Source organism: Scomber japonicus, chromosome 6, assembly GCF_027409825.1.
Source record: "Scomber japonicus isolate fScoJap1 chromosome 6, fScoJap1.pri, whole genome shotgun sequence".
In the NCBI taxonomy this organism is placed as follows: Eukaryota; Metazoa; Chordata; class Actinopteri; order Scombriformes; family Scombridae; genus Scomber; species Scomber japonicus.
In genome coordinates, this window is record NC_070583.1 from 11,553,754 (window position 1) to 11,576,571 (window position 22,818).

Below are 22,818 nucleotides of genomic sequence, written 5' to 3' on the forward strand. Positions count from 1 at the left end.
ACACATTTCTGCTTTCAACAGCACAGCACGATCTAAAGCAGAAAAAAAAACTTCAGCTTCTTCCTGTCCTAAATCAAAAGGCTGTGTATTTCTCTGTTTTTTAACTAGAGACCATAATAAATGCAATACTGCTGTGCGCATGCAGCAAATTGATACATGAATGAATGTAGATAATATATCTGTTTGATGTTTCTTTTTATTAGTAATATTTATTGGTAAATCATTCTCAATGGGTGAGGGATTTTGGTGGGTCAAAGGGAACTCAGATAATGATGTCAGCTCAACGTCTGCCAGAGGTTTTGCTCACATGACTTTGCCCATTTAATCCCTCCTTTCCTTCCCTCTATTCTTCTCTCCTCAGCCTGTCCTGCAAACAGCAGCCCAATGAAAGAGCCTTCAAAATCTCTTGCTCATCCTCCCCCTCATCCCCTGCCCTGCCCATCCTAGTTGACCCATTAGCCACCACAGCCAACTCCGTAACAGGGCCCACTGACTAGCCTACATAGCCTTATACTCTCTTATAAACAGCACTGAATCTCACTAGCTTGGCTTACTGCGCTCCTAATGCACTACTACGATGAACACAAGGCCTCACAGCCCACAAAAACAAGCTATAACATATACAGTTGCTTAAAGTCTTTCTCATTCAGTCTCACAATCGTGAATGCTGACGATAAAAATATTCAGCATATTTGCATTTTCACAGCAAGTAGGTTTTTTTAACCCTCTATATTTACATTACATAAATACCACACAATTCCCAGACTGGTCTTATGTTGTACACAAACAAGCATGCATCACATGAGCAGCAGCACGTCCCCAGTTGCTCCTCATGAGACTGAGAGACTGCTTGTTTGAGATGCTGCATCTGACCGCTTCAGCTTTATGTTTGTTTGGAATGATTAACAACCCTATAAGCTAAAACTTTCAGAATTTACCAAACAATCAATATATTTCGTGACATAACCAGTTTAGTCAGCACAATAAGATGTAGATAGAAACACATGAGACAAGTGAGAGATGACGCAATTGAAATATTATGGGATTTAGTGTACTAATATAATGAAGTAACATTTTTAGAAGTGGAAGAAAAAAAATATAACAGTGAGAAATATTGGCTTTTTATGATTCTTGTCTTTTTTAAGACTGATGCAAATGAACTGGGGGAAAGTTACTATGACAAAGCTAATGGGTGATCAGCTAAACTAATGTGCTCGGCTGTGTAAAGTGAGTGAGCAGAAGGTTAAAGTAGGCCACTGCCCTCGTGCACAGATAAGCCTGGGCACTGGAAGACTACCGCTAAAGCAGCAAACAGATGGCTCTGCACATGCAGCCCTGGACACAGCTACACACATACACACACACATACAATGTCCAAATAAACATCAAATACCATCTTCTGTGAAGTACACTAATCACAAATATTACTGGTCTGATCTAAAATATAATTCCTGTACTTTGTTATACTGCGAACAGAAACCAATAAATAAAACAGTCTTTTTCAAATTGCTAGCACATGTTCCTCTGTATGTTGTTTCAAATGACAGCTGACAAACCAGACCTGGATTTCCCCAAAGTATCAGACTCTGTTCCTGTCAGCCACCAGCCTCCTCGCAGTCTTCATACCGTGTCTGTCTGTGTAGTAACTGCATTCCCTGGCAGACTTGCATGTTTGGCAAACCTGTCACAGTGTCTGCACGTAAATCTATCTTGGCAAGAATACTGATCTGCCAGTAAGATGACATGATTGGCAAGGCGCTCTGTTTTGCTATTTGGCAGTTGCCATCCTAAGGTCCCTTTTAACTAGGTGACATCGTCTTGGTTCTGCCAAAGACATCTGAATGAATGTGTGTCTGGTTTGCAGGTACAACTGGTATAGAAATAGGAGTTAGGAGGAAGATAATGGGTGTTAACAACACTGCATCCCCCAGACAATAACAAGTGTCTTATTGTACTGTTAGTTGTCACAGATAACATCAATCATTTTATCAGAGCATAAACTGCATTAGAGCCTTTACCCTTAAATAGAGACAACACCATGTAGTCTGGTTGGATGGGTAAATTCCCACATGAAACTGTTTTGTGCAGATGTTTGTTAAATGGTAAATGGACTGTACTCATACAGCACTTTTCTAGTCTTCTGACCACTAAACACTACAAGTCACATTCACCCATTTGAACACACATTCATACACTGATGGCAAGGGCTGCCAGGCACGGTGCCAACCTGCTCATCAGGGAGAAGCTTAAATTCATACATACATTTACACAACATTGGTGCAGCCATCAGGAGCAATTTGGGGTTCAATATCTTGCCCCAGGACACTTTGACACATGGACTGGAGGAACCGGGAATCAAATCACTGGTCTTCCAAAGCCACTGTGGCTCATGAGGTAGAGCAGGTTGGTTTGAATTATCCTCAGTGATTTTGCTAGGCCCTAAAACCGGGATGTTGTAGGAAACCATCGTTGTTTCACTCTTTGTACAACAAAGCAGGTGAGGCCAAACTCCTGGCACCCTCTTAACTGTCTGCACAATATAGGTTAATGTAAATGTAGTCTAAGCTTCTCCCTTAGCCAGCCAGAGCCTCAAAGTGCCAGCCAGCAGATAATACTAGAAGACTATTCCTGGAACAAGCATTTAGCCTCAGGTAACCTTGTCTGTTGCCCGTTAGTAATTGGCTTGTAGGCATGCTCTCACTCTGAATTGTTCTACTCATCTTTGTTCTTTTCTTTATGTCTCACTCTCCTTGGTTTGATCTTTTTCTCTTTGTGTCATTCACTCTTTCTTCCTCTGCTCTAGCTCTCCAAATGAAAACAGTGAATTTAAGCCCACTAACACTGACTGGGCCACCTGGGAGAGCAGAGCTTCTGCAGGTGATTTGGTCAGTGCAGTACTTCAGTAATAAGGCCCCGTAATGATTTATCGCCTGTTTGAGTCCCTGAGTGGCTAACCTTCAGAATGAACCCTCGCTCAACTCAGTGCTGCTGAAGTGTATTATCAGGAAAGCAAGGCCAAGGCTGTGGTGTACCACATTTGATTTCACATATTTTAAACTGGTTTAATTTAAGAATGACTTGGGTTAGTAATACATGCTGGATGTGCAACATCTTAATTGTTAACAAATTGAAAATTCTTATAAAATCTTATAAGTACAGTGAATGGTCTGCAAAAGTCTGGTGGGTGTACTGGAGGATCTGCTGACTAGTTGTGTGCACACTTAAAACATGTTGAGATTTAATATCGCTGTACTTTTCTGAGATCAGGCTGCTTGCACAAAACATGATAAAACCTGACAGTTTGCCTGATAGACTGACTGCATGTGACAGTTTAATAACCAAAGCAGAATGATTAAAATCCGTTTTTATTAAGTTTTTATGAACTGTTGAGTGAATTGTTCTAACTCAGGTTAGCCAGCCTATCTGCCATAATACATCAGCTGGTTTTGTTGAATTTCTTAAAAATGGCCCCTAATTATCTTTCACACATGCAGCTCCGTAGATACAGCTTTAACAATCCTGAAAGCTGTTTTATGTATTTTTCTCAGTAATATTGGTAGTAGCAGGCACTAACTGTCTAAGCTGACAGAGAAATGTTAAATGTGATATATTCAGTAGAAATATATTTTTTAAGACTCTATTTACTGCCCTACACCAGAAGAACTGCAACTATGGTGCTGATTTCTATCAAGCTTGTAGTTAAAAAACAAAAAAGGATTATCATTTTTCCTAGACTTGGAAGTTGTAAATATTGAATTTAGAGTACACTGCCAAACACATTTGTGTAATTGGATTAAAAGTGTTTCATTTTATAAATGGGTGAAAACTAATTTGAACTATATTTTACCCATATTTGACAGCATCTAATATATTTGACTATACTCTCGTCACGTGGTAGCTAAGGTCAACAGCTCTCTATAACAGTTGGTCTCATGTCTGTTGTTCCTTCTGTTTCTGAGTTATAAGCCTTCAAACGTGCACCAGGGTCAAGGTTCAAAGGTCTGTATTTAAAAGCGGGGGCCATGTAGAGTCTTCATACTGACACATGCTACTCTCCAGGTTGAGTCCTTTCTAACAATGTGTTTGGTTTAGCTTCAAGACAAAGTTTTTATTTTCTCAATTCATGAACACAAGCCATCCAAGGCTACTTTCAGAGAACACTTTTATAAAATTAGGCTTTTTGTTTGTGTGTTTGTTTGTTTTCAATGGGAATAGTGACTAAATGAGTCACCTTCAGAGATGACTATACTGCTGACAATCTAGGGTATTACTGCAGGCTTGAAGGAAGGCCTGAAATGCTTAGGTTAGAGTTGGGATTAGGGGTGAAAAGACAAAGCAGAGATGTGCAACTTGAAATGGAATGAAGCCCACTGATGGTAGACAACCCAAAACAGGAGTCAAACATGCCACATCCACCTACAAAACAATGCATTTCCTTAGTCTATTGCTAGAAAAAGGGAGGTGTTTCTATATATGAAAGGAGAAATAGTTAAAACTGATGGCCTCAACATTAACCTATCGTATTACTGAGTTATCAAGGATCTTCTAACACACACAAAACTAGAGGTCAGAAACTCCAGAGAGTATCTTAAACTACCTGTGCCAAATAGCCAGACTATTACAGAGCAGTCATATAGATCATGACATTAGTGTAGAGTCATTAGTTCAATAAATATTGTTTCTCTAGTGAATATAACCAGGGGCTTCCTACAAAAAAACCCCTCTTTCTTTAGATTAGTGGAATTAGGAAAATTCTCTGGTACCAGAATTATATTTTAGCCAGTTAGCGTGCCATCTGTCTCAGAAACTAGGAGGTAATGTATCTAATGCTAGACGAGACAGGATGCCTAACTAGTTCTGTTCTCTGAGAAACAGCAGGATGTCAGTCAGACAGACAGGAATGGAGACAGTCATGGACTGTAGGGAAAAGAAGAATCAGACCAAGGCCATTTCCCCACAGGAGCTGCTGCTACTTCTTACCTCAATAGCTCTTATTTATTTAATTCTTTTTTTTTTACACATATACATTTTATATACATATTACATATACTGTATGTAAGCTTAGTCTTAATACAGGTCTGAATGATTGATCCCCTACAGTGACGGGATCCTGTAGCTCTGTTATGTTGTGGGGGCATTTTGCTGACATGGTTTGGTCCACTTGTCTCCTTAGAGGGAAGGGTCACTGTAAATCAATACAAAGTTGCTCTGAGTGATGACCTTTATGCCATGATAAAACATTTCTATTTTGATGGGAGTGGTCTCTTCCAGGATGACTGTCTCCATCCATAGAGCACGAGGGGTCACTGAATGGTTTGATGAGTATGAAAATGATGTGAATCATAAGCTATGACCTTCACAGTCAACAGATCTCAACCCAATTGAACACCTATGGGAGATCCTGGACCGACATGTTAGATAGCGTTCTCCACCACCATAATCAGAGTCCACACACTGTAGAATCAATGCTAAGGTGTATGAAGCTGGCGTGGTAGCACATGGAGGCCCACACCTTACTTAGACACTTTCTATTGTTTTTTTTCTTTACATTGTTACCCGTCTGTATATTTGAATGGACTAAAAAGCCATTGCCTGCACTTTACCACCTGTCACACATTCTCGCCCTTAACTGTTTTGCCCCCAGTGTCGCAAAAGTTAGTGATCTCCCTGTGGACAGCTGCCCTGAGCTGACTCCACCATGACATACAAACACCAAGTGATGTATGTTGGTATTAAGAGAGGAAACAACTATTGATTCCCTGCAAAAGCCATTTCAATCTCATTTAAAACTCTTTTTTAGTTGCTGTTGTTTTCCCTCATATCCAATTTAGTGACACCATTCATGGACCATTTTTTAATTACAGACATCTTTTGATACATTTTTTGTTGATCCAGGAACAGTGGAGGGGATGGGCTGGCATGGACTCTTTGAAAATAGTTTTGTGTAAACAAGAGCACATGATAAACAGCGTACTGAGAAATGAACAGCATTTTGCAGAGGCAAATATGCACATAAGGGAATCCTCATGGGAACTCACATCGTATTGTACAATTGCATTACATGGTCGTCAGTACATAAGCATTCCCAATACAATCAAAGATTATCCTCCTCCTACTCAAACTATTGCATCACCATGATGGGTTTACATGTATCTCTTTATCTATGTTACAGGATAAAAAACATACATTTGGGTATGTGTACTACAGAGCTGATATTTCCAAATGGAAATACATCAAACTTCAGTTTATGACAGTCAAGAAACTACCACACAGCATCATAAATGTAATAATAATTGGCCTGGCACAATCACTGCTTCATTCTTCTTTGATTTCTCTCTGAAACCAGCTCTGATCCACTTCTACTAATCAGATGTAAATAATAAACTGAGGTACATTTGAAATGGTAATTTGGGAATAAATCATAAAAGTGCTTCTGTGTGGGGAGTTTTGGTCTTTCTGGCTGATCTCTTTGATGTGCAGTGTTTGAGGTGTTGACCAGAATGGTGATGCTTTCTAACTTATTCTGCTTTTGGATGTTTGATGTAGGTCAAACGCTGGCTCAGCAAGCACTGGGAACCAACTTACGTTTGCATTGCACACGCTGGTCAAATTTACATCCCATTTCATTCAGAGGAAACTTAACTGTACTGTAACACACACACGCGTGCACGCACACGCACACGCACACACGCACACACACACACACACACACACACACACACGCACCTCAATCGTTCTTCTACTATTCAGCAAAAAACTGCTCTAAAAAAAAAAATCAACACAAACACACTGAGTCAGCACTCTTCAGTCAAGGGGGGCTCTTTCCCAGACAGCAGAAAAATCCAAGAAGTCAAAGCACCAAACTGATCACTGAAGAAGTTTTTTGTTTTTTGTTATTAAAAACTGATCAGCCAAAAGTGACTCTTTGAGTAGATGGCCTGCTTTCAGTACACTCTTTCCTACAAAGTCTGAACAGAAAAGAACACATATAAAATTTAGTAAACATGATACTGAACTCCAAACCGACATCCTTTTGGCCTATAGACATTGTAAAGGACTGTGCTTTTAATTGTGTCACATTGTGTGTGGGTTTCTGTTTGACTGGTCACTCAGTGTTGCAGTACCTACATCTCTGAGGTACCCCGCTGTAGGTTTTGTCGCTCCTGCAGCCAGTGTGGCTGCACTGAGGGAGTTAGATAATACTGTTGTCAGTCAGTGATCTCTTCTTCAGTAATAGGCAATGCGTAAGCCTCTGTGAGTGTGTGTGTTTGTGTGTGTGTGTGTGTGTGTGTGTGTATGTTTTCGTGCATGCGTGTGTGTGTATGCATGTGTTTGATGGAGCAGAGCCCCAATGCCGAGCACATCTGCTCCGGACGCCTCTGGCACTGCCATATGGCTGGCAAACACGCCTCCTACTTCTCCTACACAAAGAGAGAGTTAGCAATGAAAAGAGAAAATGAGTGGAAATGAGTGAAAATGAGTGTGCGTGAGTGAAGGAGGGAAAAGCGTGTAAGAGACAGCACAAGGGAAGGAAGGCAGAAGAGAGTAACAGCTGATGAGTGAGGAGCACGTGCTGCACATTATGGCTCAGAGGACAGATCCACCTCCACACACACTAATGTTTTAAACACCCCAACGCAACTATATCCACACTGGTCAGGTCGAGGTCAGATACTAATTGCAAAAAAGCGTACTTCTTGACCTCTGTTTTTACTTGACCAGAGTTGTAAATGACAGGGAGGCACATTAAGATAAGTAAAACAAGTTACAGTATTATTTTAAGATGATGAGAAGCGGTGAGCTTTCAGGTTATAATCTGTTTAAGGATGCATGTAATAGGAGTTTATAAGAATCACAACACTTTTTGAATTAGTGTGGACTTCGTTTCTTATTACTGGGACATTCCAAGCAAAATATAATTTAATCTCTTGAGTTATGACACTCAAATACCTTCAGACTTGAAAGGCTGTGGAGGTTGTGGTTGGCTTTATTGGTTGTGTTAGTACAGTATGATGAACCCCAATGGTTACTTTAGTTATTTTATGGAGTAAAAAAAAGTTGAAACTTCTCAAATTTCTCCAAACAGCTGAATACATTACTTCTGTCCCAATCCTCAAGCCTTGTATTGAGCTCATTAAGAGACATTTGCATTGGTTTGCACATATTAAACATCATTACAAAATGTAGGTAGAATGGCAAAAGAAAGAAAAAAAGGAGTCTAATCCAGTCCAATTCATAGTCTATGCTATAGTATAAATCATTTATGTAGTGTCCATACTGTAACTATCACTAGTGGAAACTACCACACCCCCCTTCTCCTCATGAGAGCATTTCACTCATATGTATCACGCTTTATCACAAACAACTTCAACAAGTACAGTTCAAACTACTCATTTTTTCCTTTTTAACATTTCAAATGCCAGAGCGGGTACTGAAGTTCAGGCCTTGCTTATATCTGACATCTTTTTGAGCATGATGTACAGTATCAGAAGCACCAGGCATCGCTTTGCACTCATTCCTCCTGCCTTCCTCCTCCTTCCCCCTATCTCCTCTTATCTCGTCTACAGCTCCCTCCTTTTTGTATTTTTCTTCTTCATTCCTTCCTTTCTTCTTTCCTCTCCTCTGCTGCCCAGGGCTATTCATGGAGGTTGCGTTAATATGGGGAAATCAATACCTTCACTACGTCGGTTGTCGGGGGGGCAGGTCAGAGACTTGGTGGTGCAGATGGGGGGGAAGTGGTGATGGTGTGGTGGAGGTGCTTGCTTCTGTGTGGGAGGCGGGAATATGTTTCTCAATAAACGCAAGTCCATTGATCTTTCCTGCACGTCTTTGTGTGGGTCCGCGGAGACTCCTCAGGGCCTGACTGACAGGCAGCGAGCTGGTTCTCAGCCTCAGAGGCAGAATGAGTGGGTGTGTGTTTGTCCATGTTTGTGTGTAAGTGGGGGGACTGTGATTGTGGTATACAAACTGTATAGGAGTATTCAAGATCCTTTACTTGTGTAAAAATACAAATACAAGTATTATCAGCAGAATGTAAAAGTACCAAAAAGCACAACTATAATTTGGTAGAGGTATTAGTATTGTGCAGCACTTTAGCTCCTTTCTCATGTCATCTAATTTCATTATATTTTAATAATCATTATTTGTACAATCTTGAGTAATCAGCATTTTTGGCTCGATCATGGGCAAACTTGCAAGGATTACAAATCAGGCAAATTGTGCAACCGCCCCCAACTCCACGTGGTCTCTAAAGGTCCCAGGTTAACTGTGTGGGAGTTGTGATTTGTTACTTGATAAATTGTACATTTGTTTGTTTACAGGCACCACAAAAGCACAGTCTGACTAAATTAATATAACCTTTTAGGCCCTTCAGTATTGTTAATCTACTTGATCCTGAGGCCCTATTTTTAAGAGGGGCCCTTTGTCTCTTTTTTTTAAATTAACTTGAGAAAGCCAGGGGGAAATGGAAGGGGAGGGGTACTCTGACCATATAATGTTTGCACAGGTGGAAGTAGCCAGGTGTGACACAACCCATTGGTTTACACTGCAGCCAGATTGAAGCCCAGAGCAACATCTCACAGTCAGCACCATCTTTGAGACAATAATGACAAAAATGACTTAATATTTGTAGAGAGGTGCTGATGCAGCGATTTTTTGGAGCCAGTATCTATTGGCCATATGTGGCATTACACATTGGACTCAGCCTTGCCTGTTTGACGGTTTAATCTATTGCAATACGGCATATTTTATAAGGTTATCGTCATGTTTTGTTGTATGTAAAAAAAAAAAAAGAAGTACTACAGCTGTGATATTAGTACAGTGGAGTAAAAGTAAAATATTTCCTTCTGTAATGTTTTCTGTTTTTTTTACTATAAGTCTTGCACCTGGATAAATGTACTCCACCACTGTATATTAATGCAAAGTTAAAAAAAAGGATCTTCTGGCTCCCTGACTAAAACACAACCACCCAGCATTCATTGTACATTCCCTCCTGGCAGACCTTCCAAATACAATGCAGCCAAAGTCAAGCCCTTGGAGGCAAGGCATAATGTAGGTCTATTCGGAGTATAGATATGGGAGCTATTGTACATTATCCCTCTATGATCCATCTCACACTCTCTCCAGCTCTGTCACTCTCTGCCTCTCACACTATATCCCATCGGTGAAGGAAAATCCATATGAGCTGGACAGCAAGACCGCAGTATTATTAATGGAGCTTAACATCCATCTGAAGGGGTTTAAAATGTTGAAGGCTTGATGTGTTAGCCTTAACATTTCACTCAAAGCAGAGAGAAATGGTATTGTCACAGAAATAGCATAACTGGCAACTGGCTCAATATTTCTGGATGTGTGATTGAAAATGACAGTGGGTGGGCTTTGGCACTGAATAGCCCACCTTTTTGGTTAATTTTTATATACATATTTTTTAGTGAGAAGCCATTAAGATGTGTTCTGTTTGGGGTACAAGTTCATCAGAGTCATGGCGAGTCCAAAGCACACATGTTGCCCTCTTTCTTAGAGATTCTTTGTTTCAATCTATTCTCACGTCTTCTTACAAAGAACACACACACACACATATATACACACACACAAAAAACACACCCCTCAATAATCAGTTGAGCTATTCAGTGCTCGGGGCTACGCACAGAATGAACACATTCATCACATAATTACTGTGGAGGCAGTCACACACTTCATCAGTCTATTCCTGTCTCAAAGAACCCTGGAGAGAACAGTGAACGCATAAGATTTCCAAAAGATATGAGATTCTTATACCTCCGTCTAAGGAAAGTCAAAAGAGAGGAGCAGGATTTACAAAGCATCAAAGTGACATTTTGACTGATTTTCACTTCTACGCCCAGGCTGGGTAGTTGAAAGAGAAGGGTTCAAGAAAGGCGGATGCTCGAACGATAGAAAAGGCTGATAAATCTTTAAAAACCTCTCCCATGCTAAGAAATATCTTCAAAAATATAACTGTCTTTCTCACAGGGGAAGATAAGTGGCAATTCAGAGAGGCATCAGTTTGAAATCAGAGGGGCTGAGAGAGCCGTAAAGGCGGAGGTGTCTGTAAGGGATATGATGATATAAGGAGAAAGATATAAAAGGTGAAGCCTTAATGTCGGATGATGTATGATGCTCGGGGTGAGCGGGCCAAAGGCTCACATTGGACGGATACTGGAAATCAATGGTGGTGTAAAAGACGTGGAATGGTGAACGTCATGTTAGACCTCTGAACATGAAGGAAGCTGCAGCTGCCTAATAAAACACAGTGATTAGTGGCCAAGGGGTCGAGTGCAGATGTTAGCAAATATAAATTGTGGATCTATTCGATCCTAAATGGGTCTAACATAGAGTCAGAAGAGTATAAATCCCTGGATCTATTTACTATGGCCTACAGTCTGTGGTTTACTCAAATTCTGATCATTCGAGCAACGTTCGTATGCTTTTCACACTGTGTTTTTGATCAATTGTACTTTAACTAGCATACTTTCAAATCATTTTAGTATTTTTCATTGTTATATTTTTCATTGGTGAATCAGAAAATTTGGAGACAAATGGTTTTTAGTGGAAAAAACAGATTACATAAAGTGGTGAGAAGTGAAGCAAGTTTACAGAAAGAGGTTGTGTGGAAGAATCAAGATCACACAACATATTTAGAGAGAAGAGAGATGTGGCTTTTCCCCCAAAACAATGATCCCTACATGATTCCCCACTTCTTGTACACTAATAAAATTAGGGGACCTCTATAATTCAGCTCTAAAACCAAAATTAAAAGAGGAGTCATCCTTAAGGTGAGGTTTGCTGAGGTGCACATAATGATGTTGTCTGAGTACAGTGACAAACTGTGTGCCCCTTTTTCTAATCAGCAACACCTGCGATTACTGACATGAACTTAAATAACCTGTGGCCAGCCTGGCCTTTACCATACACCCCCTAGTGCTCGGAGGAATATTACACTTACACACAAATCAAACACATGGCTCCTACATGTTCCATTTCCCTTTACATCAACATATTACAGTGTAAATGGCCACTTTAGTAGTACAAAATACATTTTCTTGTTTGATACAGCTGTCTGCCTTAACAGCAATAAGTCATGACACAAATGGCCCTGTTGAGTTAAATTTACAAATGAAGAACTAAGTCATTTATTGATCAAATCATTGACTAAATCCACTGAGTGGAAATGTAATTTCATTATGAGCCTGGGCTGTTATGGCTTCAGAGAAAGTAATAGCTCCATATTGTTGCTGCGTTATGTTGTTTTTCTCTCCCTCTCTCCATGGACCAACTCAGACATCAGACAGGTAGCGGAGAGTGCTATGGCTGTGTGAAATTTTGCAGTGGAGCCAATGAAAGCTTTTCCATCACAGCATCATTTACATTCAAATTAATTCCATCAAAAGCAAAGCTGAATGTTCAATGAGCGGAGAGTGTGGCTAGCTGTCATCACCCTCTCTTCTCTGGAGGGCGAAGAGAGAAAGAATGAAAGCGAGAGAAGTGGGGGATACGGTGAAAGACAAGTAAGGTAACGTGAGAGTTGCAGAGCAAGAGCAGCATCTGATTCTAAGTATTCAAACGGAATAATTGGAACAAAGCAGCACACAAATTGATGACGACTAATGTCTTTGGACAGATTTGGTGATTTAAAAAAGAAACACTGTGAGTAATTTGCACCCAGTTTAAAAGCAGCATATCATTTATCCATCACTCATTGATCACTGTTATTATGCTTCCACCAGAACAATCATCACTATTGATCCATTTAAATCAATATCAGAGCTTTACACCCAAACTAGTTCCATGTCTCTCACAGCTACACACACACACACACCCACACAAGCACAGCTTTAGGGCAGGGCAAGAGAGCAGCCCAACAGCTTGCCGGTGGTGGCATAATTGCATAGCATGTCAAAAACACTAATAAATAAATCAGTGATTACTTCCCTTTGTGAAGTGCTGCAGCCCAATTATTGAATATTCATGTAGGTAAATACATTCATGCAAGCTTCTCTCCTGGGTTTCACAGTTTGCTTGTCTTTCGTTTTTTTCTTTGTTTCTTTTTTTTTTTTCCTGTAGTTTTAAAGCGCTCTAACTGTGCACGGAGGAACACAACAGAAATGCTTTGAAAAAAAAAAAACACAAATGCTCTTCATGTGTATTGTAAAGGCTTTTAACGTATTATCATATCTGTAATATGCTTGACTGTATATCCTCAGAACACATGATAATTTTATTATTTAGGGTCTTTTTTGTTGTTGTTGTTGTTTTTAGCCTGTATGATCAATTTGATAAAGAAATTCAAAGCTGATTGCTATTGACAGAATTTTATTGATTCCTAATCCCCTGAGGCTGATATCCGTGTAGCTTGACATACACAGTGTCATTTCCCACTCCATTGTTTCTGTGATATCTCAGTGGCACGTTGATGAAAATAATACCACCTTTTTGGCCCTCTCTCCTCAATTATCTCTTCCTACACCACGTAGATCTACATTGCATGAGAATTTTTGCTCCATCTCTGATTCACTCTTTCTCACATTTTCTCTTGTCGGCATCAGTGCACGAGCGTGTGCCAGTTTAACGTAAGAGGCGCTATGTACATACACGGACCCGCGTCTTCATGCATGCAACCACATGCACGCACGCAAACACACACATACACCATTGATGGCAACTTAGCCTGCATGATTACTGTGGCTCTAAGCTGCTTAGGGGTTCTGTCCCATCTGGCTCTGGTGTTTGCAGCATCATTCAACCCCCCCCCCCCCCCCCCCTCCATCCTTCCCCTGTCCCACCCCACCCCACACACACACACACACACACACACACACACACACACACACACACACACACACACACACACACACACACACACACACACACACACACACACACACACACACATCACCCCTTTACCCCATCCTCCTACTGTTTCATCGCCCGTCATCCGCTCTCCCAGTTGCACACACACATACACATACCCATACACACATACACATACAGAAAACAGAGGCGGAGCAAAAGGGATGATAATCCTGCGTAATCTGGGTTTACCAACTATTAGGGCTCTGCAGTGTTTTCTTACGTAATCTAATCATCCGTAAAAACGTGCAGTCATCCACCGGAGTGTGCTTGTGTGTATGTGTGCGTTCAAAGTGGAAGCCGGAAGGGATGCCTCCTCGTGCCACCTGGACCATGTGGGAAAAAGCACACACTCAAAATGCACATGCGCAGGCCAAAGTTTCACACGGATATAGATTATACGGTGACCAGGCGTCCCAGTTTGTCCGGGATTGTCCCGGTTTCAAGCTCAAAGTCCCGACAAATATCTTTAAAATACTAAAATATTGCAGTTTTCAACATTCGCTACCAAATTGTCTTTGTTTTCACCACAATAGAAATAATAATTATAATATTATACTTGTTTTCAGTGTTTACATAGACAATTATCATGTTCTACCTTACCCAATAGAAAAACATAAACAATGCACCATGTGTCTGTATTCAACACTGATTTGTCTATATGTGAGTCAATCAATCAATATGCTACATTGGCTAGGTTGTTACCAGCCTATGAACCTTTTCCAAAGCTCCAGGAAACTGACTGCATCCTTCGTTAACTACCCGACAAAGAAAATTTCAGTTGTGCACGTTGCTGATATAAAACATCATATTAAGACAGTCAAACATAGGTGGTGGACTCCCAAAGAGCTTAAAGCTCCAGAAAAGAAACTCTAACTAAGAAGAAAGACTGCAAAGTGTAAAGTATGCAGCAATCTTCTTAAAGGTAACTTATTTTGTTTGTAAATGTGTGTGTAAAATCGTGGCATAGTATTGTGAGGTTAGTTATGTCACTGCTTGTACCTATTTTATTTTAAAAAAAGAAGCTGAGAATGTGTCACAGTGGGCCAGTTAGCCAACAGCCTGCGCTTTTACACATTGACAAATACCCTGGTGGACTTTGGGAGGCAAAACATAATTTTTCATCCATTGACGAGCTGTGCATGGTGTTGAAAGGTGAACTGTGTAGGTGTGCTAAGCTCTGGAATAATTGTCTCCCATCCTGATGAATACACCTATGGGGCGTGCATAAGCGCATACACGTGCACATGAATAAACATGTGGTACAGTAATAGCACACATATGAAGGTTTGTGCTCACATGTGCTTAATCCAAATAAGTATAGTATAGGATCCCACCATAACACACACACACACAAACAAACATGTGCTCAGGAAAGTCTGTAATTTAAAGTTTAGTGGCACATCAGAAGGCATTCAGACTCCAGCTGCTCTAATAAACCTCCTGCCTTCTGTTGATGGAGGAAGCACAAGCACACATACACAAATAAACCCAACACAGACAACTAACAAACAAATGTTTCACCCCTGAAAATAACAGTATCTGCTTACTTGGCCATGTCCAAGTACACACACTTAAGTGGATGTTAAAAAAAGTTTCAACCTGCTCTCTGTGAGCACTTAACCTTTTGTGACCTTTTATCATCACACGTCATACACTAATAGATATAAAGAGATGGTGAGAGATGCAAGGTAGAGTCTGATTTAACCCAGCGTGATAAAACTGGTTTTGTGTTTGATTATTAATGAAACAAAAGTTGATATGTTAAACTTAACTCCACTAAAGCAGTAAAGAGTGATCTGGGCTAAAATATCACGCAACGGCTGTATCCTTAAGTGAAATACCCAGAGAGAAAATGAATTGTGCTATACGCTAGTATGCTAGGATAAGCTTTGAGACGTACCATAAATATTGCATGTGTAATCTCATTTATATCAGCATGAGTCAATGTTATTTTGCACCGTGTTCTGCATTCATCACCCGGAAGATATGACGTAAAACAGATTGGGAGGACAATATATAGTTTCATGCCACACCCTTATAGCATATGGATAAAAGGGATTAAGTCTATCCATATACTGAATCATGTAACACCGATCTGGCGCAGTGCACATGGCCTCCCTGAAGATCTGAGAATGATACATCAAGCAAGGGATAAATCCTCAGAATATTTTTGTCTGTTGCAGAAAGCGTACTGTCTCCTTGCATTTCACACAGATGATCCCGAAAGGATTTTTTTCTACATCATGCCTTCTTAAGGGAATAAAAAGATACAAGGATAACCATTAGTTCCTCTCACTCACGAAGGGAAAGTAAGAGTGACTTTGGCAGATATGGAGGCAAGTTAAAACTTCACGTGCATTTGCAGCAATATTTCTGTTCAGTCAGTGCTGCTCATAAAACTAGAACATAACAGTCCATCTTGAGTTAGAGCTTTCTGCGCTTTTACTCCAAAAACCTCCAGAGGATTTCCCTAACATGAATATTACAGATTCCATTTCAGTGAGAGATGTCATTAGGTTTTCTTGGGTTTGTCGCTTTCTGTCTGCCTCACTGGCTGACTTCTACGAATCTCTCCCCACCACTCTCAGTCTGTCCCACACGTTGCACATAGACTCCCAGAGATATGTGAGAATCTACTTGCATACACTACAGAGACAACTTCTATTCACATTCTATTCAGATGACCTGAAAGATGTGTTAGTAACACCGTTGGGGGTCGCACAATCTCATATTATTATTATTATTATCATTATCATTAGTAGTAGTAGTAGCACAGTAGTAGTATTGCAAACTTTTTTTTAATGTTCTATGTTGGCAGATTAATTGATTACATATGGTGAATCATTTGATTTGTCTGTTTCCAACTCTGTAACATTCTTATTTCAGTACTGAGTGTAATGGGGACACTAAGATAGTTTGAATACAGTAAGTGGGTTTCTTTAACAGGACTAATAAATGATAAATGATTGAAATATATATGTAACAAAGTAATCTGAGCTCATAGGTCTACTTCATGTAGGTTTTAGTTTAAAAACACATTAAATACAATGGATGGACATATAATGGATGTATTTGGCTGCAGCTATCTTTTTGTGAATGTTGAGAGAGACAAAGAGGTATGTATGTATGTAGAGGTATATATATGGTATATAAATTGATTCCCTACCATCAAGCTGCTGTCATTTCGTTGTTTGAACATTTCTTAGTTTACTAGCATCAATTAATCATGTAGTCTCAACAAGATCAAACTATTTTTCAAGAGAGACTTGAGAACTATGAGCAATTACAGTCAGACAACCAGCATGCAAGAAACAAGTTACAGCCAACAATGAAGCAAATTGAATAAAGAAAATAACTAGAGAAGAGTCATAAAAGCATCACATAACAAAGCTTTCCACAGGGAATAGAAAACTCCTGCTTGAGAGCTGTTTGCACTTCTTTTCCAGTATGTACGAGTCACATGTTGTGACTTTCAACTCCCTTCAAGGCTCACACACAGGGATGTCGTCTGAGGTAACACCTTTAAGCTATTAGATTTTGTGATCTGCATTGTGGATATCATGACACAAATACAACAATGTCACTTAAACAGTGAACTTAGAGGAGTAAGCAGAACTTTGTCCAGGTCAGAACTGTGATCTAAACCAATCTTACCTGGGCTGACCCTCCTTAATACATTCAGCAGTGTTAAACTGGTAGCAGAGCATGTCTGACTGAGGGAAAGTCTAATATGTCTGGCTGTTGCAACAGAGAGAAAGTAGCCATTTATCCAAAATTCACTTCCCCCCCATCCATCTGTGGTCCCAGCAGATAACAGTCACCCTAGCTGCTGCATAGTTGATTGATTTCTGGTATTTATTAGCAATGAACACATAAAGAAAAAGAAGAGAAAAATGAGATGGACTTCCACTAATGTGTGTGTGTGTGAGAAAAGAATTAGTGACGGAGGGAGAAAGAGTGATAGAAAGAGGGATGAGGCGCCCATCACGCTCAGAGAGGCTCACATTATGAATGATTCATGCATTCATCTTTAACGATATTTGAAGAACTTGCGATTTCTTAAATGGATCATTCCATCTCCCCAGAAGTGAGAATTTCTCGGGTTGCTATTTTTTATGAGGGCAGAGAGCAATGTATATCTATCTTTTCATATCTACATTTTGATAATATGAAGGGTTTTTTTTTATATTTCCTGGCACATATTGCACAGAGCCTGAGAAGCCATGTAAGCTAATTTGATAGCCAACCTGGGAATGAACACAATGAGTAAAATGTCATATGGGGCCCTTGCAGGAAATATTTGCATAGGCTCATCTGAATATGATCACATTGGATTATTAGGAACTGAAGAAGAATGGATGTGGGGGGTTGCTGTATGAGTTGTAATAGCAGTGATGATATACTGTCATTAAACAAAGAACATGATTCACTATTGGGGAAGACAGGCTGGCAAAGGAACAGTCTCTGCTGGCTATTGTACTGTATATTCATTAAAAGTGGGAACTGAGACAATGGGAATAAAATCAGGACAGAATGTGCTTTGAGGGCCAACATTATCACCATGCACCACTCTCAACAGAGAAATAATGAAGAAATCTTGGCTTAGATGCTCCACTCTGCGAGAGTCTGTCCGATGGGAACCTTCAGTACAGTATGAGATCATGAGGATAGCTCCATTGTACTGTATACAATGTTGTTGTGCTATAGCGAGAGCTGCAAATGGTACCAAAGTGGAGCACCAGCCTCGCTGTTCTCTCATTTCTATGCACATTAGTCCCATGTCTTGATTACTTAGCTGTCTTCATGCCAAACGATTAACAAATAATGAGAAAACCAATCAGTCTAGGCGCGTGGTATCCTTCACCTGTAAAATATAGACTCGTGAGGGGTGACAGTGACGCAGAGGAAATCTACTAGCGGGGAGCGTGCTTTCGCTCCCGTTGCTGCCACTGCGATCAATTTAATGGGCCTCCATATGGCGCTGCAGAATCAATGAAAGATCATTGCAGATTCCACTCAGCACTCAATGTTGGTGGGGAGCAGGAGATTCTAAATTTATACTGAAATTCCACTGAGACGTCTCCGAAGAAATGGTGACTATATGTACAATACCCCCCCCCTCCTCCTAAAGCCCTTTAGCGGAGAGTCAGGGAGAAAAAAGGGGGGAGTACGGCTACACTCTGAGAGCTTTGACCCATATCTGTACCACAGAACTGTCAGAGGCTAGAAAATGAATGGGTGACCTTGGTTGAAACTCATACCCACATCTTGTCTTGGGGATAGTCCTACAAAGACATTGTAAGCTTTGGGCCCAGCCAAGGAGATGAGGGGAGGGGTGGCGGTATCGAGGAAAAGGAAGGGAGGGATGTAAAGAGCTCGACACCAGGAGACAGAGCAATTTCCTTCCTGCTCACAGCAGGTTATATGTTTATCCAATAGCAATTAGACTTTCTATGGACATTTTCTGGCAAGAATGAATGCTGGTTCACAAACTCAGGTAATCTGCATGCTTATTTGAAGCACAAAAAGCTATTTTTACTGCAAGTGTCGAGTGAGAGAATTGGCTCAGGGAGCAGTCCACACTATACAGATGTGGCAGATGTGTCTCTGTGCTGTTGCACCACTCTGTCAGCAGTTATCACTTTATCTATAATGTATTCCAGAAGACAAGGATCATGGGAAATTATGTCGGCATAATGAAAAAAGAAAACTCACTACAGACATTGTCCTTTTTGCATAATTCTATCTAATATGGAGCACTGTATAATACAGATACAATATTCTGACAGCAGGATCATCTAAAAATGCCAAGCACATGACCTGTGAATATCATCCTCGAGTATCTTGCCCCTGATAGAAAATATAATAAAAAAAAGGGGGGAAAGCTAAATGTTCTCTCCTCTGGAGCTCGTGCTCTAGGAACTCCTCACTCTTCATGGTGGTGGGCTCAGAAATGTGCTTAGATCGACAAGAAAGCAAGTTTTGTTGGTTATCCTGTATCGTTTAATAGAGACGGGATTGCCTCAGGGGTGAGCAGGCAAGTTTAGAATATCAATTAGTATCAACCAATTCTCTGAAATTCTGCTTGGGGTGATGCAGACTTTTTTTCTTTGTACAAAGAACAAACTGCACTGAAGATAAAAGGCAGCAATGGGGGCTGAGAAGCACGAGGACATTGACTAACTCTATGTTGCTTAACTTGGGATAATGTCTAAAGGCTGTCTGAGAACTATGAGGTCTTCATTTTCACAGCAAACATATTTGGCTATAAATTGGCACATTGAAGCAAAAGTTGTGCACCTTTGAGGTTATTAATTGTGGCAGTACTGAAATACAAGTGAAGCGTAAAGGGATACCTTGGAATCTTAATAAAATAAATACACAATAATCTTATTTCCTATCTATTTTATCTTAATCCTATCTCCCATGTGTCTGGAGAAGCATTTTTCTGTTGTGTAACAAAAACAGAAATGTACAAGATGAGCAGTGAATTTCAAAGCCAAAAACTCCTACTATATGAGAATGTTCTCATGAAACAATGTTACCCAGAGTGATTGATGTCTCCCTTGTAACCTGATTGTAACTGAAAAAAGTATTTAATCACCTGTGCGACGCTTTGCGTTACTGCATCTGTAACCTCAGTGGGAACTAAACCGTCCTGCTGGACTCTTACAAAGTTAGAGAGATACAAAGACGGAGCCCTTAACCCAATTAATAGTGAAGACAGATAGGCCTCACAAAGTGCTAGAGAGAGAGAAAAAGAGATACATTTGTCCTGGGGACAGACGGGAGGATGATCAGCACATGATGCAGCCCTATTTGACAAGGTTACGCCTTGTAAATTCAGTGATACACACACGCACACGCACACAGACACACACGCACACACGCACACACACACATTCACAAACATTGTGACACACAGATGGAGAAACGGGTGCATGCGCACACAAACATATAAGCACACACACACATTTCTGGGTCAACTAGGCAATATTTCATGTCTAGACAACAACTCTACAGCACAGGGAAAATGCACAGCTTCCAGACTGGAATATTTCAAGCACTCAGTCTTACAGCAACATGTTTTTCCCACATATGACACAATTACAGACAAAAGCACACTCTAATTCAAGCCACTTATTGTGACAATAGAGGTTTTGGTATAAAAGAGCAGTGCTCGTCATTTGGGACCATTCTGTCCATTCTAATGTGTCTGGTGGGTGGGACATAATAACAGTATAACAGAGTAACCAGATAGGAGAGTGAGAGACGTGGAGGGGAGATTGTTAACAAACTTGCCATCTAAAAATACAAACTGACAGTCAGTCCCACTTTACAGTTATCTCTCCATCACACACTCAGTTTCACACATGAATCCCAGAGAGGCTGCGATTCAGCCATAAGCCTATCCAAGGATCATTTTCAACCCAGTGGAGGTTTAAATCATACACAGCTTCAAACACATCCCACGATAGCTCCCTGGAAAAATCATCAATGTCTGACTATGGTAACACAGGGTCAGAATTGTGGCCAAGTATGGAGCCATATGAGGCCTGCCCAGAGACAACACTTAGACATTATATACTGTAATGACATACAGGCTATGAAGGCTTTAGCACACAAGCTATTAATATTGATAATAGGAACAGGGAGGAAAAAACAGGCAGTTACTGTATCTCTAACAATTTTCTGCTTTCCTCTTTGATCATTCATTGACAAATAAGAGAAAAACCAGGCTGATGTTTTCAATTTTCTTTCACCTGAATGTAAGTGTACAAACACAGATTGCTGCTCTGGCTGAAAAATTACCACAATGCAAGCACATTCATTAGTTGGGTAACCTAGAGAAGCAGGTTTAGATGAGAGGAGTTAGGAGCCTGGTTCAGCCTCTGAATATAGAGTTGGTGTAATTTCCATCCAATCCTTGAGATTTCACACTCGCTCCTGTGAAAAATCACACTTAAAGGGGCTCCAGTAAGCAGGGGCTTAATTGGCTGTGACGTGACATGCATAATATCAGCTAACTCTCTATTTAAAACACACAATACACACAAACGCACACACACACACACACACACACACACACTCACACTATATATATCTATATAGATATATAGATATATATATTTCACAACCACACACACAGGCAACACAGGCACACACACACACACACATAGCAAAACTTCATCTGGTCTACATATATATATATGCAGTGTGAAAAGCGGTTAAGAGGCATCTGTAAATCATGCAAATAAGTTAACTCATACCTATCACAGAGAGAGAAAGAGAGAGGGGGAGGTTAACTCAGTTGGAACGGAGCAGTAATGAGCAGGTCAACTTCTGTCATAAATCATGTTGAACATGTAGCAAAAGGAAAACATGTTTGGCCCACAACAAAAATAAATAATCAAGGCTATTATCCTCTCGCCATTTTCAGCAGCACTGAGTCTTTATGTGGTGATGTTTACATATACGTACAGAAACATAACCTGTAAGACATTTTCACGCTGTACAATGAAGCTCTCATTGCTTGTCAGTAATCCTGACTGCTCTCTAAACTGTCTGATGCTTGATTACCGCCGATTTATTACCTCCCCCTTTGACTGATTGTATTCAAGTGTTCTCATGCTTTGGCATGGGCCCTACATGATTGCAATGGAAATAGATTCTGAATTACTGTGAGGTTAGTAATGACTAAAGACCCATATATTCTGTGTAATCCGGCTGGTAATAACATACTTGTAATGTTCTATGGATTTAGGGCTAGTATGAAAGCTGTTTATGCATTCACGGTTCACTCTAAGGTGATTAACGAGCATGGTGATCGTTGGTGAAGACTAATTATTTTGGACCGTTAGTTCCTTCAGCTCGTTAGGCATGCTCACGAGGAATGTGTCCTTTGGTATTGGTGTTTTGCATATTAAAGGACACTTATAAAGCACGTTT